The sequence below is a fragment of the Martes martes genome, assembly GCF_963455335.1.
Source record: "Martes martes genome assembly, chromosome: 6".
Classification (NCBI taxonomy): domain Eukaryota; kingdom Metazoa; phylum Chordata; class Mammalia; order Carnivora; family Mustelidae; genus Martes; species Martes martes.
Window position 1 is genome coordinate 147,253,143 of NC_137893.1, and position 14,190 is coordinate 147,267,332.

Genomic DNA, 14,190 nt, shown 5'->3' on the forward strand with positions numbered 1-14,190 from the left:
CTATTTCCATATTATGCAAAATCTCAGACATCCATTGATATTAGACTAATTACCAACTTTCTGGAGCTATCTTGCAGAATTAGTCACACTGATCAAACACATGGCTAGCTCTAAGGCAAGTCTGATGACAATGGTCATCCAACTGATTAGTACTGAAGAAGCTCTATCCCAACAAAACAGACATCAGAGAATGACTATTTCAGTTCTATTATGTTCAAATAGTTAAGCATACAGTACATTTGTAATTCTTCTGAGAGTTTCAAAATCTGAATGAGAGTAGACCCATTGATGTGTGAAAGAAATTGGTACAAAACTGGCCTAAAATAAATGTATCTAAAATCTGTATAGAGGATGTATAGATCTGTATAGAGGATCTGTATAGAGGATGAGTTCACACTATTTTATATGTCCTCTGATTTTCTATAAAGTTGTGATCAGTATTACCCAGAATAAAAAATTATGCACAAATATTTCTTGATAGAATTAATTATAAAGGTATTTGAAAGTGTCTAAATATGCAACAAAAGAGAATGCCAAGAAAGGGGAACCCTCCTACACTGTTGGTGGGAATGCAAGCTGGTGCAGCCATTCTGGAAAACAGCATGGAGGTTCCTCAAAAAGTTGAAAATAGAGCTACCCCAAGACCCAGGAATTGCACTACTGGGTATTTACCCTAAAGATACAAATGTAGTGATCCGAAGGGGCATGTGCACCCGAATGTTTATAGCAGCAATGTTCACAATAGCCAAACTATGGAAAAAGCCCAGATGTCCAACAACAGAGGAATGGATAAAGAAGATGTGGTTCATATATACAATGGAATACTATGTAGCCATAGCAAGAAATGAAATCTTGCTATTTGCAATGATGTGGATGGAACTAGAGGGTATTATGCTGAGCGAAATAAGTCAATCAGAGAAAGATAATTATATGATCTCCCTGATACGAGGAATTTAAGAGGCAGAGTGGGGCGTTTGGGGGTTAGGGAAGGACAAAATGAAACAAGATAGGATCAGGAGGGAGACAAACCATAAGAGACTCTTAATCTCACAAAACAAACTGAGGGTTGCTGGGGGTAGAGGGGAGGGAGAGGGTGGTGGGGTTATGGACATTGGGGAGGGTATGTGCTATGGTCAGTGCTGTGAAGTGTGTAAGCCTGACAATTCACACACCTGTACCCCTGGGGCAAATAATACATTATATGTTAATTTTTAAATTTTTTTTTAAAAGCACGTGTTCCTTAGAGAAAAATGGTATTAAGTAAAATAACAATAAATAGATTCTACAAAACAAAAGAAGATGGCATCCTAAGTAATAATTACCATCAAAAAAATAATATAATGGGAAATGACATCTCACAAAAATACAGTTTCACAACAATAATTAAGAGAACAGATATCAAATGGAAGAGGTTAAATATTTAGTGCCAGCACACGGGAGCTGATAGAGCCATCACTGTAGGTGTTCAATGCTGACATATAAGTCTAATTTCAGTGGAAGGATACATATTTCCATATACTAGCTGCCCAGTATACAACTACACATTGTAAAGACCAAATATCTCAAGATAGTATCTATATTGAAGATATTTCAAATACATAACATTCACTGATATATTTGACATACAAACCCTGCCCTACCCAGTTCCTGAGTGAATCCTGAAATAGTGTTGGCAAACTATCAACAGCCTCAGGGCTACGAGTGAATCATTTTGCTTTAATGATGCGTCTGTTTCATAGGTCTGAGCTGACCTCAGATATATTACAACAGGCTCCTCAGTATGAACTGCATCAGACTTAGTCCTGCCTTAGCATTGGCAGCCTTTTGTCTCTCCCAAGAGTCTGTCACTGGCTAAGAGTTGTCCACACTCTGTTCCTGAGACCGCCTTGCAAAGCAGATCCCTCTCAGCTGAGGGCAAATCTCTGAAGGAGGGAATGGCTGTGCACCCGGGAGCCCATATTCCTAACACATAGGGTCAGGATTGGAGCAGCAGCCAGGTGAGGAGTGTCTGAGCAGGACCCCGACAGCATTCACACAAGACTCCAGTCACGATCCTGTGCAAGGATAGAAGGATGGAACCCAGTGTACCTTACACATCACCTCAGTGCAATCACACACACAACTTGTCATTTGCCTAATTCATCAATTAAACACTCAGGATTCTTCTTTTTTTTCTTCAGATTGGCATTTATACTCACTTAAATGGTCATCATTTCTTATTAAAAATAACATGAAAATAGAAAAATGCTGACACAATATTCACAAAATGGAACTCCCCTGTGGTATTTACACCATAGCATTTTTAAAAATCCATAACATTTTATATTTTAGATATTTTGGTAACTCTCAAGGGAGAAAATGACCACTTAGAAACTATAAATACTGACAAGGACTTCTATGCACAGAGAACAAATATTGTCTAATTTCACAGACAATAAGGACCAAAGAGAAAGCATGGAAACATATAGTCTAATACTTTTTTTTTTTGGTCTAATACTTTTACTATATAGTCTAATACTGGTCTAATACTTTAACCCATATACATACTCTCTTATTCTATTACTGAAGCCCATATTTTATTGCCACTAAATATTCTTAATTAAATTATTATCCACATGTGCATACACAAATATAATGAATGTATTACAGTAAAATGAAATGTCTAGGAATGACTTGGTAGAGTCTATAATGAACAAGTAAATTTACTTCCTATATTTGGTGAATTTCCATGGTCTGTTCCTTTAAACAATGGACTATATATGCAAACCAAGACAGCTTTTCTGTTCCAAGAACACTGTAACTGAAAATTAACTAACTTCCAATTCTTAAGGCAACACAGACCTAGTTCCATTTCACTCACTTTGCTCACCTTCTCTGTGGGTTCTAAGCTATTTCCCTACCTCCTTTCCAAGTCACTGCCTAAAGACAGTACTAGGCATTGGCACTCAGACATGTAGAAACCATTGTATTCTTTGCAGTCAATGCCAAGGTTGACTATACCAGCACTGGCTTATCCATAAATTTTTTCTAAGCAAAAAGATGCTTGCTCACAATGACTTCACGTGTCTTCGTGTGGTACAGAGATCTGCACTTTGCCTCTAGGAGAGAGGAGATGAAGGCAATTGCAAACTCCACTACGGTTTCCCGAAAGCAGTGACCTGCCTGCACGATAGGGAGACCTTTATGAGCCCAGGAGAGGGTGTTGTGACTCTCAGCTGTGGCTGAGCTGGGCTGGCACTGAGAACCAAATGCGTTTCCCTGGCTGACGTCTCTGGGGAGCAGAGGCCCCACACTGTTAATGAGCCCCTGTCACTGAGCTGTCCAGAGGTGGCCATCCTCAGGGAGAATGAGGATCAAGGACAATGCCAGAGGAGACCTCATCTGTCTCTTGTTTTCTCACATATTCAACGGAGGACAAAGAACTCCCTAGATTTCTGCAGCCACCTGAGTCTCATCTGTGAGTGACCGACGTAGTTTCCAAGACACCTAAGAGTTTTTCATCACAATTGCCCAAACGTTTACATCTATAAGTAAGAGTCCATTCAGTTACTTAATTTTGAATGTAAATATGCAAATAAATTCTTAATTTCATTCATAACCCATATATATTAGCTCTATCATACATATATAATACACACACGCACACACACACACACACACACACACACACACACACACATATATTAGCTCATTATTCCATATAGATATATATGGGATCACAGAGCGAATAATAAGGCAATTCTTATCTTTACCATAAATATAAAGGAGGGCAACAAAACTTCTAATGTGGCAAAGAAAAAAAACTTCAAATCCTCTAAAACACTCTTCAATTTATAGCCACGGGTTTTAATGATGTACTCAAACAATTTTTAAAAATTATCTACGTATTGCGTGGAGCCCTGGGTTTGGTGCATAAACAATGAATCTTGGAACACTGAAAAAATAAAATTAAAAACAAAATTATTTGTGTTTTGGGTGCTGGGGAACCCAGTCAGTTAAGCGTCTGCATTTGGTTCAGGTCATGATCTCAGGGTCCTGGAAGTGAGCCCTACATCAGTCTCCCTGCTCAGGGGGGAGTCTGCTTCTCCCTATGTCTCTGGCCCTCCCCCTTCTCATGTTTGCTTGCTCTCTCTCTCTCTCTCTCTAAAATAAATAAATAAAATCTTAAAAAACATTATCTGTGTTTTTCATAAAACATACATGGTTTATTTAAATTCAACTAGTCTTTGCATTTAAGTTCCAAATGATTTTGACTTTACCAGAATAATTAAAATAATCACTACAGAAAAATAGAAGGAAGCTGATGGGTTTATGGTTATTTCTCATAGGTCCGTAAGTTTCAATTTCATTTATCACATTCAGCCAAAAGAGATAAACTACTTCCTGTGGAAAATGTTCTTAGATTTGAATTTTCTCAGTTATTCCCATCCCAGTTAGATTCCTTCCTGAGAGTTGGAGGGAGAACAGGCAGACACTATAGTCCGGGTGTCCTTTGAAGAGAGAGGGAATCACAGTCCTGCTATTAATGCTTTGCATCCCAGACCTCACTCACTGGCAGCCTTACACGCTCAAATGGCTTTGATAATAGTGAGGCATTATCTAGCAATGCTGACCCACACTCACATCCTAGACTGCATATTATCTAGGATAATGCTCAAGCACCTACTCCAAGATACGCATATAAGAATGGTCAACAGCATCATTGTTTGTATTAATGGAAACTAGAAATAATCCTAACGCTTACAACAGCAACCTAGGTAAATTGTGCCCTGTTTTCACAAACGAGTACTCTACAACAATATGAGTAAAACTATAGCTAAACAGGGCCATCTGGATGGCTCACTCATTAAGCATCTGACTCTTGACCTCAGGGCCATGAGTTCAAGCTCTGTGCTGGGCTCCACGCCGGGTGTAGAGCCTAGTAAGAACCAACTTCAGCTAAACAAATAGAAATAGTGTTTTCCTGTGGAAAGAACCAAGATGCCCTTCAACGGACGAATGGATAAGGAAGATGTGGTCCATATATACTATGGAGTATTATGCCTCCATCAGAAAGGATGAATACCCAACTTTTGTAGCAACATGGACGGGACTGGAAGAGATTATGCTGAATGAAATAAGTCAAGCAGAGAGAGTCAATTATCATATGGTTTCACTTATTTGTGGAGCATAACAAACAACAAGGAGGACATGGGGAGATGGAAAGGAGAAGGGAGTTGAAGGAAATTGGAAGGGGAGATGAACCATGAGAGACTATGGACTCTGAAAAACAACCTGAGGGTTTTGAAGGGGTGTGGGTGGGAGGTTGGGGGAGCCAGGTGGTGGGTATTATGGAGGACAGGTATTGCATGGAGCACTGGGTGTGGTGCATAAACAATGAATTCTGTTATGCTGAAAAGAAACTAAAAAAAAAAAAAAGAAAGAAATAGTGTTTTCCACACAAAGTACTAAGCAAATGATGCAAGTTTACAAGGATTACAAAGTAATCCTTCCCTCTACATAAAGCTAAAAAACAGGTAGAACAAATTACTGTTTATGAATTCAAACATGGGTGGTAAGACTATAGTTATAGTAAAAAATTATAGCAAAAACTAAAAATGATATCAAAAGGCTGATTATAACAAAGTCAAGATCCAAATAGAGAGAAAGGTATGCAGTTGGGTAGAGTCCGAGGTTCTGTCCAGGTTCTAGTTAAAGATGTCAATATCACGACCCTTCACTTTTCCATGATTCTTTACATTGAACATATTTTTATGCACAGTGTTGTTCCTAATATTATATCTGTGACGACAAGAAATCAGGAAACAAAGACATAATATGAAAATAATATAAATGATGAAGAGTATTTTTTTAAAAGGATGAAAGTGGCTGATAAAATCACATTTGGAAAAGCTAACTTTAGGCAAAAAAGATACACTATCAAGCATTTGTAAGAAATCACACATGTAAACGACAATGAATACCTGTCAGAAAAGGATTTTACAGAAAAGCAACGTAACTGAAAAAGGAGGGAGCAGGAATGCGTCTTCAGCAGGAGCCCAGCCACCGTCCTCTCTGCAAAGCTGGAACTGTGAGGACGGTCTTTCCTCTGAAAGATCCAAACTGCCTCCAGCTCAGGACACTCTCCAACAGGCCGTCTCTGGTCTCCGAACTCTTCCCAGCTCTCCAGTCCTCTACCTCACTACTTGTCCTCCCTCTGAGGGAAGCACTGGGAACAGCCCAACCTTCCTGCTAAGTGAGATGTCACCGCCCTGCACTGCTGCCTGCGTTGGGATCCGTGGCTACCGCTGGATAAATGGACAAAGAACCTAGGTGGGGAACATGAAAAAGAAAAGCCTCCAAGAAAAGGGAGAGATACAGAAGACAAGTCTAGAAGGATGAATGACAGAAGCTGAAAGAGACAAGCCAGCTAGAGATTTCAGTCACACAGAGAACAGAGAATACTCCCTAAAAGTGAAAACAGGAGGAAAATGACAGAATGACAGAGAAAACAATAAAACGATGAGGAAGAGTATTCTCAACGTACAAAAGCCCAGAATGGATTGAAGTCATTACAAGTGAGGTAAAACTCAGTGCAGAGCAAGCAGCGTGTTAAATTATTCCATACTGAGAAGTAGTTCATTCTAGAAGGATTTTCATGCACATGCTCACCTTACACAAAGGCTAGGACATCTTGCATAGGTTCACCTGCATTTCCACCCAGAGTCAGTGGGAACAAACGTGCTCGCTCCCTGTTCAACACACCCTCACCCTCTTCTGCACAAGGTGTGACTCTGACCCTTTCATGGAAACATTCTCCCAGTCTGGAGCTGGACACTCTGATGCTCCTTTGGTGTTCTTGAAGGCTGCCCTCAAACCATTTCTTCTTGGTGGGAAAAACTAACTAGGTATAGTGATTGTGATGAGGATATAACTGAGAGCACTAGGAGCCCAAACATGTGGAAAGAAGCCATAGATCACTTGTTACATTTCCTTCATCCACTCCCAAACACACAACCATGTACATGCTCACTAAACATGTGCAGTAGAAAGCTTCCAAAATTAGGGGCACCTGGCTGGTTCAGTGGGTTGAGCCCCTGCCTTCGGCTTAGGTCATGATCTCAGGGTCCTGGGATCGAGCCCCACGTCAGGCTCTCTGCTTGGCAGGGAGCCTGCTTCCCCCTCTCTCTCTGCCTGCCTCTCTGCCTACTTGTGATTTCTCTCTCTGTCAAATAAATAAATTAAATCTTTAAAAAAAAGAAAAAAGAAAGAAAGAAAGAAAGCTTCCAAAATTGGATTTACTATGTCTTCTTTAAGTATTTGATCACTGAACAAATCCCTGCTCAGGCTGCTGAAAATACAAGGAAACCTAAAATAATTTGAGCCAATTTCTATTTTCAGACATTAAAATTGTTTTAATTATGGCCTTTTGGGAACCAACCCTGTAATTCTTGTGAAATTAAATTTTTAACATTATTCATGCCTTAAAATTTTAAGTTATAAAGATAAAGCTTGTAATCACAGAGAGGAGATACTTGTATTCTCAGCAAGCTAACACATTAAGATCACTGCCTTTTGGTAACCTTTACTCTCCACCTGGTAAGAGTAAGGACTTATCTTTTTTTTAAAGATTTTGTTTATTTATTAGAGAGAGAATGGCAGTGAGAGCAGGAACACAAGCAGGGGGAGTAGGAGAGGGAGAAGCAGGCTTCCCGCAGAGCAGGGAGCCCGATGCAGGGCTCAATCCCAGGACCCTGGGACCATGACCTGAGCCGAAGGCAGACGCTTAATGACTGAGCCACCCAGACACCCCAAGAGTAAGGACTTATTAAAAGCAGTTCAAAAATAGTCCAAAGTCCCATGGAAAGGACATAATTTTGGAATCTGTATGTCTAAGTCTACATTTTGGCCCCATCATTTAAAACGGTGGCATTTCAAGAAAAGAATTTAACCTCCCTTTTCCAGAGTGTGCTCACTTGTACATTAACAATAATGTTGACCCTCAGTGGTATGGGAAATAAATAAGATCGAGAATATGAAAATTCCTAGCAAATTGGAAAGCACCGAGTAAGTGCAAAGAACTACTAGCAGTTCTGGACATCACAGTTTTCCTGCGGTGCATTTTCCCAGGCAGCCTGCGTCGAGCCATGCTATTGGCCACTCTCTGCTTGAAATGGCCTTCATGCAGCTTTCGTGAACCTATTCAGCCTGGATATGCTCACATGTCAGTGACCATTACTATTCTGACTCTTCTAAATTCAAAGTCTTTTACCTTTAATTCCCTTTTTACCCATTTCCCTTTTAAATTTCATGGAACTTCAACTGAACCACCAAAGAGATAACTGTCAAAGAGTATCAAGCTCTGAGTCCTCTCTCCAAGTAGAATCCTATACTGCCCATTGCCAATCCTGACATATCTACTTGGAGGTTTACAATTAATATGTCTCTCCCACCAAAAGTGGTTGTATTCATCTCCTGGGGCTGCTGTAAAAAGTGCTGCACACTGGGGACTTAAAACAAGACACTTATTCTCTCACAGTTCTGGAGCATAGTCCAAAATCAGGTGTCATCCAAGACACCCTCTCTCTGGAGGTTCTAAAGGAGAATGTGTTCTAGGATTTTCTCTTAGCTTCTGGAGTTGCCAGAAATCCTTAGCATGTTTTTTGTTTGTTTGATTGTTTTTAGAGAGGAGAGAGGAAGAACAGTGGGAGAGGGAGAGAATCTTAAGATCCATGTCCAGTGCGGAGCCTATGTGGGGCTCAATCTCAGAACCCTGAGATCATGATCTGAGCTGAAATCAAGCCTTGGATGTCTGACTGGTTGGGCTACGGGGACCCAATCCTTGGCATTCTTTGGCTTATAGATTCATCATTGTTCCAATCTTTGTCTCTGTGGTCACCTGGTATTCTCCTTGTATCTGTGTCTGTTTATCTCTGTTTTCCCTTCTTATAACAACACTGGACATTCAGGATCAAAGCCCACCTTCATCATGTATGACCTCATTTAAATTTGATTACATGTGCAAAGACTCTATTTTCAAATAAAGTCACATTCATATACACCAGGTGTTGGGACACAAACATACCTTTTGGAAGGGCATGATTCAACCCAAAACAGGAAGTTTTCCTCTTGGCTTCTCCATTTCTAACAAAGGGATCAACTGACCTCTCAGTCACCAAGACTGGTGTCCTGGTTACCCTGATAATTCCCCTAGAGTCACTCATCATAGGCTGTCCTATCTCAGGCTGCTCTCAACTCCATAAGCTCATCCAGATTTAATCAGGGAAATTATTAAGTCAATAGATTTGAATTTTTCCAAAGTGTTTGTTGTGGGAAAAATGTGATTATCTGACCCAGAATACCAACATGTGATACAAGAGCTAAGAAATCTGGAGAAACAAGACACTGGACTAGCATCGTCAACCAAATACCATCAGAGAAATGAAGGGTCAACACCACCATTACCTCACTGCTCTATTTCCATCATTAGGTCTAACGAGCTAAGAACTCAGGAAATGGTTGTCATTTTCATTTGCAGGAACTTAGACAGCAAAGGTGCCCAGCAGCCTTCCACCTGTGCAAGCACATCTGGACCAGAGCTGGCCACTCTCACACATGGAGGCAAACATCAGACAGTTCAACAGGAGAGTCTTTCAGCTCCTATTGGGTATCATCTTTACAGTGGAAGAATATGTACTTTGAAAAGTAGAGCTGAAAATCTTGGGCATTGTATATAACACAACACAAGAACACCATGAAAGAGTAGAAGACAGATAGGCTAGAGGTGTCAGGACCTAAGGAATAACATTGTGGTGAGTCCCCTGAGTTGTTGTCTTCCCTCTTATATGACAGGACTGATTGTTGGAGAAGCCACCATCCCAGAAACAGCAATGGGCACAGACCAAAGAAAAACATCAAGAAAGACCTCATCTCAGACCCATGAAAAAATGTTCATCATCACTAGCCATCAGGGAAATTCAAATCAAAACCACATTGAGATACCAGCTTAACCAGTTAGAAAGGCCAAAATTGACAAGGCCAGAAACAGCAGATGTTGGAGAAGTTGTGGAGAAAGGGGAACCCTCTTACACTGCTGGTGGGAATGCAAACTGGTGTACTCACTGTGGAAAACAATGTGGAGGTTCCTCAAAAAATTAAAAATAGAGCTACCCTATGAGCCAGCATTTGCACCACAGGGTATTTGCCACCAAAATACAGATGTAGTGAAAAGAAGGGTCCCATGCACCCCAACGTTCATAGCAGCAGTGTCCACAATAGCCAAACTGTGGAAAGGGCCAAGATGCCTTTCAACAGATGAATGGATAAAGAAGATGTGGTCCATATACACAATGGACTATTTTTCAGCCATCAGAAAGGATGAATACCCAAATTTTGCATCAACTTGGATGGATCTGGAGGAGATTATGCTAAGTGAAATAAGTCAAGCAGAGAAAATCAATTATCACATGGTTTTACTTGTTTGTGGAACAAAAGTACTAGCATGAAAGACATTAGGAGAAGGGAAAAAATGAAGGGGGAGAAATCGGAGTGGGAGATGAACCATGAGAGGCTATGGACTCTGGAAAACAAATAGAGAGTTTTAGAAGCAAGGGGGTTGGGGGGATGGATGAGCCTGGTGATGGGTATTAAGGAAAGCATGGATTACATGGAGCACTGGTGTTATATACAAACAATGAATGATTGAACACTACATCAAAAACTAATGATGCACTGTATGGTGACTAACATAACATAAATAAATAAATAAATAAAAACACCTCATCTCTCTCTAGCCAAAGAACAGGAAAAGAGCAGCTTAGAAAAGCAAAAAACAGAGAGGGGGGAGCAAGAGGGCCGAGGAGTAGGAGACCTAAATATCCTCTGGTCTCAGGAGTTCAGCTAGAGAGTTATAAAGCCATTCTGAACACCTCAACAGGAGATCAAAGAGAAGTGCAGCAATTCTAGGACCAGAAAAGCAACCACTTTCTGGAAAGTAGGACGTCCGGAAAAGTCAATCCGAGGCAATAAACGGGAAGATATATCACGAGGGGAGGGGTCAGTTCCCAGCAAGCGGTAGAGCAGCAGAGCACAGAATCAGGACTTTTAGAAGTCGGCTCCACTGAGGGACATCACGCCAGAGGCTAAGCGGGGGTGGAGTCCTCACGGGGACAGTGTGGTCTCAGGACCCACAGGGTCACAGAAAGACTCGGGGTGCCTGAGTGTGACAGAGCCCCCAGGCATCAGAGTGGGGAAGCCGGCTGCAGAGACAAGCCGAGGGGGGAGCTCTCAGCTTGGGCTTACCTCAAACTGTGATCCGAGGCACAGTCAGGCCCACTGCTCGTGGAGCAGGGTCCCCACAAGTGGCAGATCCGGGGAGACTTACCTTTCTCCTCTGGGAGGAGCAGCACAGGAACACACGGCAGGAATCTACTGGGTTTGGAGACTCCAAACGGGCCAAGCGCCAGAGACAGAAAGGCTCCGTCACAGGCCGGGTGAGCTCGGAATGCGGCCGGAGACCAGGGAGACAGGAGGGACTCACGGCTTTTCTCCAAGGCCGCGCTGAGGAGCGGGGCCAAGCTCTCGGCTTCTCCGGGCAGAGACTGGGCGGCCGCCATCTTTATTCCCGTCCTCCTAAGCCCTACGGGAAGCGATCAGGGAACAAAAGCTCCCGAAAAAACCGCGCAAATTTTTTAGCCCGGCCCCTGGCAAGGGCGGTGCAATTCCGCCTCCAGCAAAGACATTTGAGAATCACGGCAACAGGCCCCTCTCCCAGAAGATCAGCAAGATCGAGCCAAGACCAAGTTCACAGATCGATGAGAACTGAGGAATTCCAGAGATACAAGAATGAAACACATAGAACTCATGACTTTTTTTCCCATGATTCTTTAATCTTTCTAAGTTAAATTTTTAAAGTTTTTTTGTTCTATTGTTTTAATTTTTCTTCTTTCCTATTTTAATCTTTTCTATTTTATCTTATCAATACCTTTTTTAAAATCTTTTTAATTTTCATTGTTATATTCTATCCATTGTATTTAACCTTGTTTTTTGTATACATATAGGTTTTTCTTTCTTTAAAATTTTGGGATACAGTTTCTTCTAACAGATCAAAATATACCCTAAATCTAGCGCATGGCTTTGTTCTAGTCTCCAGCCTGATCACATTCTTTCTTCTTTCTTTTTCCTTTTTCAACCAACCTCTTATCTTATCAGTTCTTTTTCTTTTTTTAGAATCTTTTTTAATTTTCATCTTTATAGTCATAGTCCATCCCTTCTTTCCATTTACCCTTATTTTTGTATATATATAACTTTTTCTTTCTTTAAAATTTTGGGAGGTAGTTTCTTCTAACAAACCAAAATACACCCAAAATCAAGTATGTGGCTCTGTTCTATTCGCCAGTCTAAAATAAATATATTTTTTTTCTCCTTTCTTCTCCCCCCAGTATCGAGTCTCTTCTGATTTGGTTAGTGTATTTTTTTCTGGGGTCATTGCTACCCTTTTAGAATTTTGTTCTCTCATTCAACTATTCTTATCTAGATAAAATGACAAGGCGGAAAAATTCACCTCAAAAAAAGAACAAGAGGCAGTACAACAGCTAGGGACCTAATCAATATGGACATTAGTAAGATGTCAGAACTACAGATCAGAATGACGATTATCAAGGTGCTAGCTGGACTCAAAGAAAAGCATGGAAGATACTAGAGAATCCCTTTCTGGAGAAATAAAAGAACTAAAATCTGACAAATCTAAAATCAAAAAAGCTATTAATGAGGTGCAATAAAAAATGGAGACTCTTACTATTAGGATAAATGAGGCAGAAGAGAGAATTAGTGATATAGAAGACCAAATGATGGAGAATAAAGAAGCTGAGAAAAAGAGAGACAAACAACTACTGGACCACAAGGGGATAATTCAAGAGATAAGTGATACCATAAGATGAAACAGCATTAGAATAATTGAGATCCCAGAAGAAGAAGGAAGAGAGAGAGGGGGACAAAGTATATTGGAGCAAATTATAATAGAGAATTCCCCTAATTTGGTGAAGGGAACAAGCATCAAAATCCAGGAGGCACAGAGAACCCCCCTCAAAATCAATAAAAACAGGTCAACACTCCATCATCTAATAGTAAAACTTACAAGTCTCAGTGACAAAGAGAAAATCCTGAAACCAGCTCAGGACAAGAGATCTGTAACATACAATGGTAGAAATATTAGGTTGGCAGCAGACCTATCCACAGAGACCTGGTAGGCCAGGAAGGACTGGCATGATATATTCAGAGCACTAAACAAGAAAAATATGCAGCCAAGAATACTATGTCCACCTAGGCCGTCATTGAAAATAGAAGGAGAGATAAAAAGCTTCCAAGACAAATAAAAACTAAAAGAATTTGCAAACACCAAACCAGCCCTACAGGAAATATTGAAAGTGGTCCTCTAAGCCAAGAGAGAGCGTAAAGGCAACATACACCAGAAAGGAACAGAGACAATATACGGTAACAGTCACCTTATAGGCAAAGCAATGGCACTAAATTCATATCTCTCAATAGTTACCAAACCTACTAAGAAGTTGTCTGATAGGCTGCAGGGGGCTAGAGGGAGGGATGGTGTGGCTGGGTGGTAGACATTGGGGAGGGTATGTGCTATGGTGAGTGCTGTGAATTGTGTAAGACTGATGACTCACAGACCGCACCCCTGAAGCAAATAATATGTTATATGTTAATTTAAAAAAAGAAAAGAAAAGAAAAAAAATTTTAGACACTAACCACTGTATTCCAGAAAGCCTGTGGCCCCTTTACCACCCCACCAATGCCAAGCTGATGTGATTTCATGGCAGCCTGGTGGAGATGCACAAATGTTATCAGCACCCAGGAGTAATGTGGCCACGCCTCCCCCCTGCCGTCAGTGAAGGCTCTGTGGGGAGGAGTAAGGAGGCACCTATGTCCCTCCCAGCCAGTGTGGTATTAGTAGAGCCCTAGTGGGTTTACACCCGTGGGTCCCACAGGGCTGAAGCAAACAGAAACAATTCCTAACTGGCTATCCCCCCCCAGGGCAGCAAACTGAAACACCCACATATTCTGTGAAAGAAGCCAATTTTTGGGTCTTAATAGCTGCATTGCAGTGGGGGAGGGGAGTTGTAAATGAACACCCACCTAGGGGCCAACTAGGCCTGGGGGCCGACAGGTACCATCTTCACTGTGCACCTGTGGGTCTCT